This window comes from Pezoporus occidentalis, unplaced genomic scaffold (assembly GCF_034315485.1).
Source record: "Pezoporus occidentalis ecotype Australia unplaced genomic scaffold, CSIRO_AGI_Poc_V1 ctg37, whole genome shotgun sequence".
Lineage (NCBI taxonomy): Eukaryota > Metazoa > Chordata > Aves > Psittaciformes > Psittacidae > Pezoporus > Pezoporus occidentalis.
Window position 1 is genome coordinate 699,481 of NW_026915691.1, and position 16,412 is coordinate 715,892.

At 40.9% G+C, this 16,412-nt stretch overlaps 1 long non-coding RNA gene across 2 annotated transcripts; it reads right to left on the minus strand.

Annotated features, from left to right (window-relative positions):
- Positions 1-3,925: 3,925 nt before the first annotated feature.
- On the minus strand, positions 3,926-14,671 carry LOC134170313 (uncharacterized). Of its 2 annotated transcripts, none has more exons than XR_009967223.1 (3): positions 14,552-14,671; positions 11,418-11,519; positions 3,926-4,157 (listed from the first exon to the last, which is right to left on the minus strand). It is a non-coding gene; the product is annotated as an uncharacterized LOC134170313 (long non-coding RNA). The 2 variants fall into 2 exon arrangements; XR_009967224.1 differs by lacking the exon at positions 3,926-4,157 and adding an exon at positions 7,099-7,184.
- Between the last annotated feature and the right edge of the window lie 1,741 nt (positions 14,672-16,412).

Here is a 16,412-nt window from a genome sequence, read left to right on the forward strand (position 1 = left end):
GCTCATACTCAGGCAAGCTTAAAACATTTTGATGCTGTCACCATCTCTTTCTCAACTATTACGTATAATTTTGTTCTTTACTTTAGCCCATTCCTGACAGACAATTCAAGGAGATGGCTTGAGTGTGTCAGGAAAGAATCTTTCTAGGAACTGATATTTAACCATGATCTTCTGCTCACATCAACCAGCCGTTTGTCCATGAATTCCTGATAGCTTTTCACAGCATACTCTAACTTGAATTTAACATTCTTTCCTCTTCATTTTTTTAATCACCTTTGGGAATTATACCAAAACTAACAAGGCTGGGATCCCAGTTTTCTTTAGAGAGAATGTGACGAGCACAAACGTCTGCTTTGGTGTAAAGATTCCTGCTCTTCAAGAAAAAAAGTGTTAGAAAGCAGGAAACCCTGGGAAAAAAAGTTATTTTATGGACTTCTGGAAACTTGGGGCACATTTAATCAGCTCTCAGGCATGAGGGGACACAAAACTATTCCTTCTGCTTTCAAAATACTGTGCATAGTCAGAAGTTTTAAACCCCGCTGTAAAGCATTACTGTGACGAATCAGTACTAGTGTGCCATTTGAGTAAAAAATACATTATCTGGCATAAGAATAAGGATTTCAGGCAGAGCAGCCTAATTAGAACATTTATGTATCCATCTACTTTATACCATAATAATAAACTGAAATAATAAACAGCATGTGAAAATGGATTCTAGGAACCCGATCTAATATGTATTTAGTTCAACATAATCTTTCCATTGGCTTCAGTAGTAACCATTGTACATGCTGGAGCGCTAAGGAGTATTGAAATGAAGAGATATGATAAAAAAGAGGAATTTGTCACTGGAGAGGATGCTGACATTTATTCAACACACAGAAATCCTAAAACTCTCCAAGACTCAAAGTAACACATGTTCCTCCTTTCATTATGGTTATAGTTTAATTTAAAGTGGCTGTGATTCACTGAAGCACTTAACCCTGTACTTGACTCTATGGAAGATCCTAAAGCACACTACAGTCAAGTAAGGTCTGTGCTTAAATTCTTTGGCTGCACAGCGGCAGATTTAAATTCATAAGCACCAAAATCTACTACACAAACAGATGTCTAAAGGCAAACTGTTAACATAAAACTAGTTATTTTTTTATATTTTCCAAACAAATATCATGGACAAAGAGCATGTAAAGTGAAGTACTCAGATGATGTGAAATACATCAAGGTTGCCTCTGTACAACTGCACCTGTAACAGTGTACTCAGCCACAGATGGATTTATGACAAAGCTGCTGCCAGACACTGTGCTGGTTTTCCTACCGTTTTTACCACCTCTTGTTCAAGCAAATGTCCTAAATGAGTAAAAAATCCTGGAAAATTCTGATTAGGAACTCAGGGATAAAAAGGCATGGGAATTTGAAGAAAATGAAGCTCAGAACCTATGTGAAGATAGTTTATACAAAGCACTTTTGTAACTGAATAACTGATCATGCAGCAGTCTGATTCTCTTTTTCCTCCGTAACTGTCTAGGAAATAATAACTACTCCTATCTCCTGGTTTGGATATGTAGATCTTACACTGTCTCTTGGCATATTACTGGGAAAAACTTCAGACAAAATTACTCTAGCAACAGCTCAAGGACAAAATGCGTACTTGTATTTGGAGTGATTTTTTTTGGAAGCAGTATGGAGAAAGAAAAGTTGATGATTTTGATTTAGTTCATCACAAGAATATGTAGGTATTCATAAAGCTTTTATTCAGCCTTATCTCGAGATAAACCCCAAGATCCGTTCAAGGGCAGTGTTGGTAGCTCCTAGTCGTCTTTATGCCTAGTGTCTGAAATTGCAGCTCCCAATAATTACTGTGTGAGATGAACATAAGAATCAGTGGAATATGTGATTGATTTCTCCACAGAATTCCTAAAAAGGATTTGTAATTTAGTTGCACTGATAACCTGGGGATAGACAAGGTTAACAGAACCAACAAAATAAAGATGAAGAAAGGGAAGAAAAGGGAAATAATTTTATATCTATAAAGAAAGAAAAGGCTGTAACTTAAATCTTTTGTTTAAAGATCTTGCTTTGGTTACTAGAACCATAAGAGGCATGATGTGATAGCAGGTTTATTCATTTCTAATTATGGACATAGCTTAATCTGCAAGTCTTCCTCCCGCTCTGCTAACTGCCCCCCCTCCCCTTTTTCCTCCTGTCCCCTGGGGCAGCACTGTGGTAGGGCTCAATCACTCTTTTATTAGTTGTGATATACTGTGGCTAATTCCCTTAATCTGGACCTTGCTTTCCTATAAAGCCCAGACCTCAGGTATTGAATTTCCCTGATCAAAGTGCAAGCAGTGTGGGACACAGCAATCCCCACTAAACAGGGGAGCTTGGGAAAGCTCGTAAATGGAGTAAAAGAAATACACATACACACACACACTCACAAGATGGTGCAATCAATTGGTAGAACAATCACGTGTGAAATATTACTGGCTCCTTAAAGTGCTGGTTCTGGGATTTACTGCAGTGTATTAATCTGCTATGCTTAATGCATTGACCTTTCCCCCCTAGCAATTCAGTAGACGGTGCTTGAATTGCCAGAAGCTAATACAATGGATTAGGAGCAGAAAGAACCCACCATATTGAAATGCCACGGCAGCACTAAACCATCTGACCAGCAACTTCTCCATCTTTCTTAATAGATAGTGCCAGACAATGTGGCTACCACAGAAAGGCCTGTATTGACAGCAGAATTTCTGGAAAGGGAGATAGTGGAATAAAGGTTTGTTATAAAACAATAGCGAAGAGCAGTCTTGTGATTGAGTCACAAGACAGGGATTTAAAAGAATTTGGTTTATTCCATGTAGTCATCACCTCCTTGTGCGTGACCTTAGGCAAGACAATGCACTTCTCAGCATCGTGTCTTTCCTATCTGTAAAATTGGGATTATGGTGCTTACCTGACTTTCTCAGGGGCTGTGGGAAGGCTTTGTTCATTGGCATTTAAAAGGCATTTTGGGATCACGGGGTTGAAAGTGTTACATATTCATGCAAAATAGTATGATATTCAATTCATTAAATATCCATCTGGATGGAGAATGGAAAAGAACCTCCCTTCATACGTCTACCAGGAAACCCAATCATTAATATAAAGCCTTTCTTTTGAAGGCATTGTGTTCACTTGAACTAAAGTTAGCTTAGATCTAAAAACAAGTGCTATACAGACTTGCAGAAACATGCAGAATAAATGATATGGAGGGCAACGTGTATCTATAATGGTGAGATAATCAAACGTCCTTTTCCTGTTTCCTTGGCTATTCAAAATCTCTACATTTCGTGTACAGAAACCCCTTTAGAATTAAATTTCCAGTGTTAACTCTTCAATGTCATCTTTAACTATTCCATATAATATAACAAAAGGTTATACAGTGCTACTGAATTTGAGAGGAGTGTCCAAAAACCTCGTAAAGGAGATTATTCTAAGTAATTGCTATCAAATACTATTAAATCTGAAGAGCGTTAAGCCCCCTCCACCCGCCTGCACAGGCACTCTCATTTAGGATTAAAGGGACCTTTAGTTGATTTGGTTTACTTCAATACAAAACAAATGAGACTGACCTGAATTAAGGCCTCTTCAATACTCAGGAAGTGTCTACACAGGGATTTATTGTGTTTTAATTGTCCACTTCAAAAGTTAATTTGGATACTTTTCCTGACATCCTCAGGAGCTACACAGATTGTGTGTCATATCTGTACAGTGGGGCACAATTTAGAGTTCAGGGCTCTGAATATACATTCAGGATCTACCGCTTCAGTGAGCTGAATGATGCTGTGTCCTCCTCAGAACTCGAATATACTTATAATGATGAATAATGGTATGCTTGGCTTCACCAAACTTTGGTTATCTAAAGTTAGATCTCCCGTCTGAGTTTGTTGTATCTACTCATTCAACAGAAAGATGTGCAACCCTAGAAGATAACAAAGCCATCATGGTATGCATCTCTGAGGTTGGTGTTATATGATTGTCTTAAGTCAACATGGGAGGAGACTGTCCCCAAAAAGTTCACCTTCTATTCTCTTGTCCCTAGCAGCATGCTTCACCATGCCAGCAAGCATTCATACAGCTGCGTAACAAATCGAGTCCAGAAACAGATCCAGCTAAAACCAACTCTGAACAATAACAACAAGAGAGAGAAAAAGATTAGTTACAGAAGAGTCAATGCATGATGACTTAGGCAGACTTCAATTGGTTGTGCAACCGTGGCATAAAAGGAGCAGGGTTAATTGTTTTCCAGAGATTTCTTTCACTTTACCAATTATACAAGCTTTGCAAGTTAGTTTATAGCAAACACCTAATGTAAGACAATTGAAGAGAAAGAAATCTAACCCCAAGAAATCATACCTGTGCAAGCTCCTGGGAATGGAATTAGGTCTGAGTTTCTGAGCAATATTTATACCTCATTCCTTGTGGTTAAGAGTCTTTTCTTCAGTTTTTCACAGCAGGTGCTGGCAAAGACTGTTGGAAGCTCCCTTTTAAGTGCCAAATTTATTGGACCTTAAAGGGACCTTAAAGGGTTAGTACCTTTAGTACCTTAAAAGGTCTTCAGAAGCACTGGGAGCCCATCCTGTGAAAACCATCCCTCATGTAGGCCACTCAAAAGTGCTTACCAGCTTTGAAACTCTTGGCCCTATCTAAAAGGAGTTACATTCATGTAAACTGATGTTTTAATAATAAGCCAATGCACATATATTTTAATCCAGCCACATGAATATCAGGAAACATCTTTATCTGTGTGGCAGTGACCATGTGACACATTTTGAACAACACACTGTGCATTTCAAGAACATCCTGACTCAAACCATTGCAGCCAAAAGGCCAGAGTGCTCAATTTGAATGGCTTTGAAACCAGAGCCCTTCAAACCATAATTCAAGAATTTGGGAATACTGAAGGCCAGAAGAGATGAATGGCTTCACACCGAGAAGGGATCTGAGCAGAAGGGATGTCACAGGGCCACCAGGGACAGTTGGGAATTTGCCCTGGTGGGTTGTGGGCCCTACTGCTGGCAGCCTGACATCAGCCACTTGGAATGCCAGTAATATAACACCCCGGCGACACTCGGGGCTCCTGCCGTACAGCTTTATTGCCCTGCTTCCACTCTCTCTGGTTTATATCGGATTGTGTTTTCCAAAGACAGGCAATAAAGAGGGGAGGAGGGGAAAGGGGATTTATAGCCTGCTAAACTAAACTTCCCTGGGCTTGCTGTCCTATGTCCCAGCCCTCCTCTTGCTGCCCTGACTGGTGTGGAGGAACAGGGCTTATAGCAAGGTCTCGGGGTGTGAAGGACGAGGCTTGTCAGAGACTACTTGGGTTGTCTTCTTGGGAGGTCAGAGAGCATACACCGGTCATCTACCAACTCAGTTGCTTCAATGCACCAGGCACTGCACCATGCTGGCATGGAAAAGCACACAGGTCTTTTCATTTGCTAATAACCTGGAGCCCGGTCTCAAATGGCGTACTTAAAATTTGCCACACAAGGCTCTCGCTGTTCCTGGAACAAGTTAAGACTTACAAAAGTCTTAGTACTTTTGCTTCTGTGAAGCAATTATCACAGTCTCTCCCTTAACAGATTTAATGTGACAGTTTGACTTGCCACATGCGTGATTTCAAGCATGGTACCATGTAGCCTGGGATCTTTATAATACAGATAGAACCAAGATGGAAGTTATTAGAATGTGAAGATGAAACAGCTGGTCCTGATGAGGACCTCCAGAACACCACTGTGCCAGTGGTTGTGGCATATTCTGCCACTGGGGATGGGGAAGGCTCTGGCACAGGAAGAACCATTTCTACACAGCAAATACTTGGTGAAATGTTCACCTAAGGCATAAATCCCTAAAAGAAAGATTTGTTTTTTTTTTAACCTGAGAGGGCTACTCAGTGGAATACTCATGAAACTCCTGCTGTTCACAGTTTTAAAAACATCCAGTTTCTACCAGTATTTTCTGGGAGACAGGATAAATAAATGGAACTCTTCCCTACTGGGGAAAGTATGGTATAGAGCTGACAGAGAATGGGTGCAAAGCAAACTTGTGAAACAAGTCACTGCATTCAGTGTGGCAGGTAAGTAAGGGGATGGACAAACAGCAGTAAAATGCAAGCACATGCCACAACATATGAACAGTGACATTAGTGTGCCTTAAACAGTGAAATCAGTGTGCTCTGCTATCCTATGATAAAACTGTTGGGTGTCTCTCAACTGCCTGTCATGGGCAGACATTTTAAAGCAGCTCTTACTAGTGTGATGTCACAGTGCCAGGTCCTCCCCTCTGGTCTCTTATTCATGGCTTCCTGATCACCTCCACCTCTGGCAGCTGCCCTGGCGGTGGTGGGTAAGGTGAACACAGAAGTGCAGGAACAGCATGGAGTTTAACACACTGCCTCAACGTCTCTGGTGGTGCAGTTCAGCTGCATGCCACATGGCATGCCAATGACACCAATCAAAGAACCACCCAACATTTAGGTTAGCAAGGTTGTTTTGCCTTTTTAATCTTCCATCATGAACTAAAATGCTATTAACTGTATTATTAAAAGCCGCACAATGGACATGGAAGTTCACTCTCCATGGGATTTTGCAGTATTACATGTATTACTTTTAGGGAGAACTTGGTTGCAGCTCAGTATGAGGGACTGCTGTACGTAGGGGGGAAATCTGTCTGGATACTGGTTATTTCTCCCATTGCATTTGCAAGCTGAGGCTGTGTTTTCACAGGAAGTAGGTGGATTGCTCCAACTTTAGCTTTTCTGATACAGCAATTCCTTGTAAATGGTCTCCCTACAGGTCTTGAAAGGAAAACACTACTCAGGCCAGGTCCTTGTGTTTTTATACTTCCTTATTATCCATTATAAGGAGAGAAAAAAAAACAACACAGGGTGAGGGAGTGGAAGGAAAACTTGCATATTATGTACTTATGATTTCTCTACACCTGTGTACTTACACTACCCCCTTTTCTTCTTGAGAGGCCAAAGTCATCATGATGGCATTTCACTATATGGATTCAGAGATAGTGAGGAAAGGGCAATATTGTCTATTCAAAGATACTTCTTTTGCAGATGATGGAGTGGCATTCAGAAAGCTTATGGTACTGAATTAAGTGGAATGTCTGTGTGAGGTCAACTTGGAGAGGGAAATCATCACCTGATAGGAAGGAACAGAGAAATACACAAAACATTTGAACATCCTGCAGAACCCACTACTCTTCTTGAGTGTCTGTCCTGACTTCAAACCCTGTGGGATGACATGGGAGCAAATGCACCACTTCATTTCAGCAGGATGTGATCACATTTAAAATACAGCAATTGTATTAAAGGTGCACATGAAACTGTGAGCAATAAGTTGCTCCTGAAGAGCAGCAGGGCTCTGGAGACTCTACTAAACACAGTTTTCCACTAAGTAAATTTAATGTCCAAAGGTGTTTAAGTTGGGAGGGATCTATTTTGTGCTGCTATGGAGAGTAGTAAGAGACCTCAGATGTTGTTAGACACTGAAAACTAATCAATATTCATACCTAAATCCAAGCTTCACAAAATTTCAGGGAATGCAACTCTGATGTCCTCTGTGTTGCATCACGCATATGAAAGGCTTGAAACTGCATCCAAAACTCAAAAATTCAGTGAAATAGAAGCTGAGTATCTAGAATAGGGTCTACGTTTTGTTGCAATGATAGGTCATGCTACATGCAAATGTGCCACCTACAAATTAATCCCTGAAGACAATTTCCTTTGTTTTGCAGATTGGTAAGCAAAGATAACGCTGAAATAATTCCAACTTCTTTTAGAAGAGGTGCAGCATAAATTGGCTAAGGATCCACTTTTTCACTTGTTAGTTCCTGGAAGAACAAGTAACTACTCTGGACACTTCTAACTAAATGGGCATTGCTCTGTTATTCAGCCTTAACACATTTATTCAGGTCTCCTTAAATTCAGAGGAACAGCAAGAGAGAAAGGCACCATTTATACTCCAGAATTACAGGCTAAGTGTAAGTGGGAGTCTTGCATGTCTGTCACTGATCATCTCCATGGGAATTCATTTTATTGTTTGTAAGAATAGAAGTGCTCTCCTGGTTTTCAAACATTACTATGGCTTTCTTTTATTCTCATGCAAGTTTCATATTGTACTTCCTCTTTCTTCTCAAAAATTTCTCTTAACACAGACCTCTCCAAAGACACTTGACAAGCACACTGCTCTTTAAGCCATGAAGGAATCTCAAACTTATCTTGAATGCTTCCATGATTCCAGGCCTAGCCTGGCAATACATGAGTTACAGCACTATGACCTGCCAGGTTTTCAGTATGTAAATCCAATATAAACATCTCTCCCACCTTCATGTTTTTACTTCCTGATTGCCCTGCATTGTATCTAATGCATTTAACAATTACTTCATCTGAACTAGTTCTGGTGGAATAATGAAAACAAATCCTGGATCCACCTCCTCCTCTATTTCTGCTGTTTATTAACCCAAGGTGATTTAGGACGTCCTTGAGTCTTACAGCAATTGAAATTTATATTGGGAGCTGTGTGCTTTGGGACATGTGGAAGAGGTTATTTATTCCAAAGAGCCATCCAGCAATGATGATGTCATATATAAAATACCAAATCAACTCTGTTTGCTACCAAATCACTGCCTCAAGTTTCCTATATGTGGTGGCACCTGCTGATAAACAGGGTGCATGTATATGATCAGCATATATATTGCTTCATTTTTATAAATACTTCATATTAGTTTTCATTCTTTTATTTTTGGCCTTTTTTAAACCCCTGTTAGCAAACTGTTGCAGTTTTATTTGCAACAGGCAAAGATTTACGGTAAACAAGTTCCATCTCAGACTAAATGCAGCTCACTCATGGAAAGCTAAACCCCCCCGGCAGCTCTTTGCATGTATTTGCATGTACAATAACAAATGTCAAGAGTTGTGAATGAAGTGATCCACAATGAGGATATTTTTCTGTAGCGCCTTATTCAGATGTTTGAGTTTGAAAAAATTCTGCCTCAGTATCTGGCATTATTGAGGTCTTTTTCAGAGCTGTTTCAAAAATTCATGGCTTCCTTCTCAGACTACCAGTATTCTGACTTTACTCTTGGTTTTGAGGCAACATGCACTGGTAACAAGTAGAGATACTTACTTCACTATGGTTTGTTACAGCTTGTTGCTGGGAAGGCTAAATATCCTGGAAAAAATGCTGTAGGACCATGCATTGCTGTATTAAAATGCATATGATTACTGAAGGTGCCATTTTTAATCATGGCACTTTCACTCTTGATTCTTGACTCAAAGCATCACTCTTTTGGCATGTGATTCAGGGAGACTTAAAAACCTATGGGGAAGATTCTTTCTGACTTTGAGTACTGAGTTAGATCCTTTATAGTACTGAGCTATTTGTAAGTGGATTGTCACATTCTGGAATATCATATTATGCATTATTACTTGTAGATGCTGGTGTGTAATATTCCTCACTGTAAATAATTCATAATCTCATAATATGCTGTGAATAACCCATCTGCAAATCCACCCAAAGTGGGTTAGTTACAGGACTCAGGTGATGTGAATACCATACACTCACTGGTCACTGAACAGCACATTCCAAGTATGTTATGAACAACTGTACCATTCAGTGTGAGCTTTCTGCAAATATTCAGATATTAAATTCTCCCTCTGTAGCTACAGTGCTGTATAACTTGAACATTCACTGGCCTACAGAGTATCCTGCTATGGTTAAGTCCATAATTCTTTCAAAATTCTAGGATATGTTTGTAGAAATATTACTCAACACGTAGTTATAACAAGTACAGGAGTGGGGTTCACTGCCAGAGAGGTGGTTAGAATATTATTGGGATATAATGGGAGTAATAGGTGTGAAATAGTTATTTGCTACCTGGGAGCTTGGGAAGGAAAGAAGATAACAAGTGTAAAGAGGGACCACACTTTCAGTGCAAGGGTGAGGAAGTCACTTTGTGGTGTAGTCTGAAGGAGAACAGTCTGCACTGGGTGCGGACCCACATACTTTCTTGCATAACATCCTGAAGGCAGAAGTGGTACCACTGGTCTTCTAATAATTCTATTTTAATTTACACCAATCTTTCTTTTATATCTCTTTCACTAAGATGCTACAGGCAGTCACCCGCTCTAAGCAAGCACATGCTTTTAACATGGTCTTCCCCACACTTTTCTTTGGAAGATCTTACCAATTTTTTCCCCTCAAAATGCACTGCTTCCTAACATTTGCTTTTCTCCATTCCCTTAACTTCAAACAAAAAAAGCATATTATGTCCCTATAACAGTATAATATCACCTCTAGGGAAGAATTTGGCTCTTAGGTGTTTCTCTCCTACTTCTTTAATTCTTCTCTTTATAGATTTCCCCTATGCCAGTTCCTCATCTGTTACTTCCTTCTCTTGCATTCACTTTTTATTCCCTTCATGGATCAGAATCTTTCCTATATCTGCTACAGCCTTCTTAAGGCATCCATGTATGGTTAAAGGCTCCTATTAACAACAGAGATTGTTTGTATGACCTAATTAGATTTCCACAGAGACAGCCTTAATAGGCCCTTTTGGTTTTTTGGATTGTCCGCAAAGTAATAGTGCAATGGCAGTGTTCATTTTGCTTGGCTGTATCAGGCCATATATCACATCCTTTTCCTTCCAGTCCTTCAAATAAGCTTGTCTCATTCTTATTTTGGTTTCAAATTATAGATTATAAATTTCACTTCTCTCCACTTTTCCTCTATAATTTGACCCCCAGCTGTTGAAACTACTTCAAGTGATTCCCCCTGCCCCAGCATCCACCCCCATTGCTAAGGGTTTCATATGAAAGTCAGCCCCAGGTTTAGGAACAAATGACGTCCCCCAGACCAGCTGTGTCTAATAAAAACCCAGCCTCCAACTCTCACTTCCCTTCCTCAAAAGGATAAAACTGATTTGAAAGTGCTGACGATAAGATACATGGGAATACAAAATCTCCTTCAGTCAACAAACCAAAGCTGTGCACTCTGACATCATTGTATCCTAAAGAAATGATGCTGTCAGTTCCTCCACTGACCTATAACTAGAAGTTATTATGCTTGTCCTATAGAAAGGACATTTGTTCTTTTAATTTAGCCTTGTTTAGTCTGGCTAGAGCTATTTTCATTCCTGAAGTGCCATAATGAACACTAGAAAATATGGGTTACCCTCTAGGCTTCATTAGAATCAATATCGGTGTTGTGGAAAACACTTACTGGCACTGGATGACTACTTGAAAACCACATTATAGTAACACTGCGGAGTACCTAAACCAGGACAACAAGATGACATTCCATCAGGAATGACCCTGCAGTGCCTGTTGTACATGCAGACAGGACTGGTAGGTGTCACGAGCCTACAGTACTTACCCTTACATGCCAGATGTCTGGGCGGGTAGACCCAAGTTTGCCCATGCAACCAAGTACAGCTGTATCAGAGAAGAGATGTTTCAAGTCACACCATTGCCGGGGCTGCCCACAGAGAGCAGAAATGATCCTTATGGCTGAGTATTCAAAAATCTTCAGTTTCCCTGTCATGAGCCAAAGCAAGGTATTCTGTAATACTTAGTGCTGCAGACAAAAATACTAACTTGGATCTTTGTTATTTTTGTTGCCCACTGGAGATTTATTCTGTTCAGCATCTTTTAGCTTCTCTAAAAACCTGCACCCCTCCCTCTTTTCACCATTTTCTCTATTCTACCTGGATGGCTTTGGATATTTCTCTAGACATGTTTGATTGAGAACATTTTATGGAACTCTCACATGTAACATTTTAATAAGATTTTTGTATATCTGAGTCTTGGTCAATTTAGAGATACCACACTATTTTTTAGTTCCATTTTATCTTTCAATTCCCAGGTGAAGCCAGCAGATAAGGCTGGTCTGAGAAAAACAGTCCAGAATCTTTTTTAACTTCAGAAGAGGTTTCTTTTTTCAGCTATGGAATGAGGAGACTTAACTGCAAATTTAATGCCTTTGTTACTACTATACAGTGTGAAAATTTTGATGACCAAAAGGAATAAATATATCAATGCTCTATTCAAATTCTGAATGAAGGCTGCTCTTTTCCATTCCCACATTTCATTAGGGGCATGATTCTGTAGATGGAATCCTACCTTGTAACTGAAAACTGCTTCATTTCTATGAATTCAGTGGGAATCAAGGTCACTTATCACCTTCCAGAGAGTTCTGAAGATGTTATACACATGAACTCTTAATTATACACAGGTGAACAGCCTACGCAAGACAGCTGGCAAATCACAGGCATTCTCACACCTGCTAACCCACATGCATGGTTCACGTAGTGAGGTTCAGGAACTCTGGAGAGAGAATATCAGCTTGGTTTTGTCCTGGAACTGCTGCCTGCAGAGTATTCTGTACAACGTAATTACAAGTGACTGTAATAATAGGGCCTCTGTATGTTCCATTGGAAGACAGTTTCACATCTCATCATTAAGAAATGTTTCTGGTGCTCAGCTAAAACAAAGCAATATCCTCTCATTAATCAGAACTGCAGTCTTGCTTTAGTTTGTTGTGTCATTCCTACGTGACTCTGGTTCTTTGGAGGATACAAACCTGCAGTGATGTAGAATAATCCTGTGATAAGGAAAGCAGTACTGTGCATGCTAGAAGAAATAAGGTACAGGGACCCGCAGTCATCATTGAAAATCTGCAGAAATGAGTAACTCCTGTAGAGGACTGCAAAACCAGATATGTTGACACAATAGTTCACTGTCTTCTATTCCAGTGCCTACTACGTCTCTTTCCCCCTTATTGCCTAAAAAAGCCCTCTCCTTTCTATTGTTGAAATCAGCTCCCTGGATCTATTAGGGAATTCCCTCCCATGCAAGGAGGACTTGCAGCTGAAGAGGTTTTACAAATCAGCCTCTCTGCTTTGTGTAGCTCACTGCAAATTCAATTTAGTGAAGTACAAGGATTTGATATTATGGTACAGAAAATGAATGTGAGAAGTTGTTCTTTACAACAGATCCTTCCACAGAGGAAGTCTTAGGGTTAATCCTATATACCTAAGACAGCAGAACAATCATATTTCAACTGATAGGCAGTATTTTCTGCTGCTGTGTAGAGGCAGCTTTTGGTAGGGAGGGTGCATTTTAAGTTTTTTTGTTTGATAAAGTCCAGAACAGTTCATTATGTAATTGGCTTCCAAAACGTTTGCAAGCCATAGTACCTCAAACAGGACAGTAGTATGCAATTCATGTGTAATCTTCTGCACCCCAAAACCTGGGTATCTCAACTTGTTTTCAAGGTCAGCTACTTCACGTATCTGCCTCCCTTGAGAACTCTGCACAGAAGTCTCTTAATCATAGAATGGTTAATATTCATCTCTGGTCTACATCAACTCATCCAAACCAGTGGTTGGAACACTAAGCTTAATACCAACCTGCTTTCAAACAGTTCACCCGTACCACACAGGATTTTCATGTCTCAAACACCAGGTTAAAAAGAAAAGCAAGTTCTACCCCACAATATTCTAAATCAATCCCTTGATTCAGGCACTGCATGGTACCTTCACCTCTTCCTGGGAGTGATATCAGTGATGCTGCTGTGGCAGCTGCTGGCACATTGTGGCATAATGTTAAACACAGGAAAGATGTTTGGGATTTCTAATGAGAGAATCTGTAAATATTTTAATGATTATCCACTGCAACACCCAGTATCACTGATCAATGGGCAGTGAGTTATTCAATACAGAGCAAGACACATGAAAATAAGCTTCAGGACAATGGGAACCCCAGGGAGAATTTTTCCGCTTTCAGGATATTGCCTCAATTACCTCTTGTGGTTTTGCTTTATTTCATTACAGCACACAGTACATGCTGATTTTAGTCCTATGAAATTATTTATGAGGAACCACCTTGATTCTTGCCCCTTTCCCTCTCAGTTTCCATCTTTATTGCTGTCTGAATGCTCAAGTCTTTCCCTCACCAGTGCAGACGAGGTGGAGCTCCCCACAACAGGAACAGAAACCAGGCCCTTTCATGATAACAAAATTATTTGGATCACTCTAAGCCAGAAGTGAGCTTAAAAATGCCATAAAGCTGGTTTTGCTTTTTTGCGAAGGAATTGATCCCTGTTCTTCTCCAGTGGATAGCAATGTTGCTGTCAGCAAAGTGACAGCTGCTGGCTTCACCCACGAGTTGGGCCACTGACAGGGCACACTACTGGTAGCGCCATCCTCATCCCCTAGCTGAGAATGATCCAGTAGTAGAAAAGGATAAGTTTTACAGGATTCCAATACCATCAATCAACAGAATGACACTTGGGATTTCCCTTCTGCCACACACGAACACCAACACGACTTCTCCTGCCCCTGCCAGCCTGAGCCTCCTTCCCTCCCCTCATGGCGGCCTGCACGGAGCCGGCCACAAGGCTACACAGAAACAGAAAACCCTCCCCGGTGCAGGCGCCTCGCCTGCCTGCGGTATCCCTGACATGGGAATGGGCACAGGGACACGTTACCTGCTGAAGTAGTCCTGAACCTGCCTTGAGCTGCTCGGGTTTGCTCCTCTCAGCGGGGTCCGTTCCTCCCCTGCCGGGATCGAACCCGCCCGCACCGGACGAGGGCGGCTTAGGCGCTCCTGAGGCGCGAAGCTGCACGCGGAGGGGCGGAGGGGTACAGAGGCACCGAGTAGCGGTGAGGCGGCCCGAGCGCGGCAGGGCGCAGCGGGAGAGGCGGTGCTGTGCGGCTCTGTGGGAGCCCGCGGGGCTGAGGCATGGTGTCCTGTGGGTGAAGAATGGAGGACAAGCCAGTAAGTTCAAAGCAAACGTGGCTTTTGTGCATTTGTTGTCTCTGAGGTGTGTGTCACTGACGACCTGAAGCTTTTGGTTGTGCCATCTTAGAATCAAAAAAATAAGCAATGTAATGTTTGTTTCAGTGAAAATCCTGAAGGTGTTTCTTCCTCAAAGTCTATTTTTCTATTTTATACTTATATTTCCTTGGTTGATATTCATCAAAATGCTGGTTTTCTCTTGAAATGTATTCAGCAGATCCAAACCTTTGGGGTAAAGGTTGGACTTGATGATCTTAAAAGTCTCTTCCAACCCGGTTGATCCTTTCAGCCATGTTCTCCTCCCCAATTCCCCTCTTTGTCATCTGCATCCTGGGACAGAATAACCTGAGGACTGGAGCCTTTGGGAGCACATGGCCAATGCTCTTAGGGGTTATGCACAACGATGTATGTATTCTTAGTGCGGCTGTTTAACTCCCATTATTTGTAGGGTTGCACAGTGCTACTCAAGGCTGTGAGGTCTGCGAGACCTGGTTTGAAATGAATCTTTCTGAAGATGAAACATTAAGCAGTGGGAGGCAGATGAGAGAAGCACAGCTCTGATGAGAAGATGGAGGGCTTGGGCGAGCCAGGTGTGACTGAACACTTTTATTTATAGGAGAAGCCTCACACTTTTATCACATCATCTTTTTGACTCCCAGCTGAAGTAACATCATCCCTTCTATCTAAATTACCTGCCATTTCAACTGTAAATGAAGTTTGGGTGGGTGTTTATGCATTAACTACAAAGGATTTGCCACTATAAATAACCTAATACAATAGCAACACTGAATCTTCTGAGTGGAGCCATAGCTGCTGTTTTAAAAGAATCATGTGTCAGCATAGCTTATAAGGATTTCCTCCCTAAGATAAAATATGTAAGCAAATTGATGGTTGGTTTTGGGGGGGCTTTTTGCTCTTAAATTCATCTATATTAGGGTTGCTAGATAACTGCCTCTACACCTAACCAATACCAGTATTCTCAAGCAACCTTTAAGTTTAGGCAGTATCTTAATTTTCAGCCCTAAACTATGATTGTGTTCAGTGCTAGCTATGCAAGTGGTCAAAAGACATTGTTTTGGAAAGCTGAATGAACCTCCTCTTGATAGAAATGGGAACTTGTGATTGAACTGTATGACAATGCAATATCCAATTGCAAACTGGAATGAAAGCTGAAAGCCCAGCGTTTCTTGTGGTTCCATTATCAGCTGGTTTTTGGTTGACAGTTGTTACAAAAGAAACCAAGACTTATACATGGAAATCGTTACAGTTCTCTTTTTTGCCTTAGCATTTGGTAAGTATTTCTCTAAGTTGTTACATTGACTGAAAGTCATTTAAATTCTGATTCAGACATAGTTGCAAGCTGTGTGAGTCGCTTTAAAGAAAGGCTTAAAAAGATGGTGGAAGTGGGCCCAAAATACTTGCCACTCTGTAACTAATACTCCTCCCTTATTCCTATCCTCAAGGTGGAAAGTATTGGGGAAAATAAATACGTTAGTAGTGTAGGTGTGAACAGTGTGAAGAGCAGCCCTTGTTTAGGTCCTGTGGACACCACTGGGAATCATTCCAAACA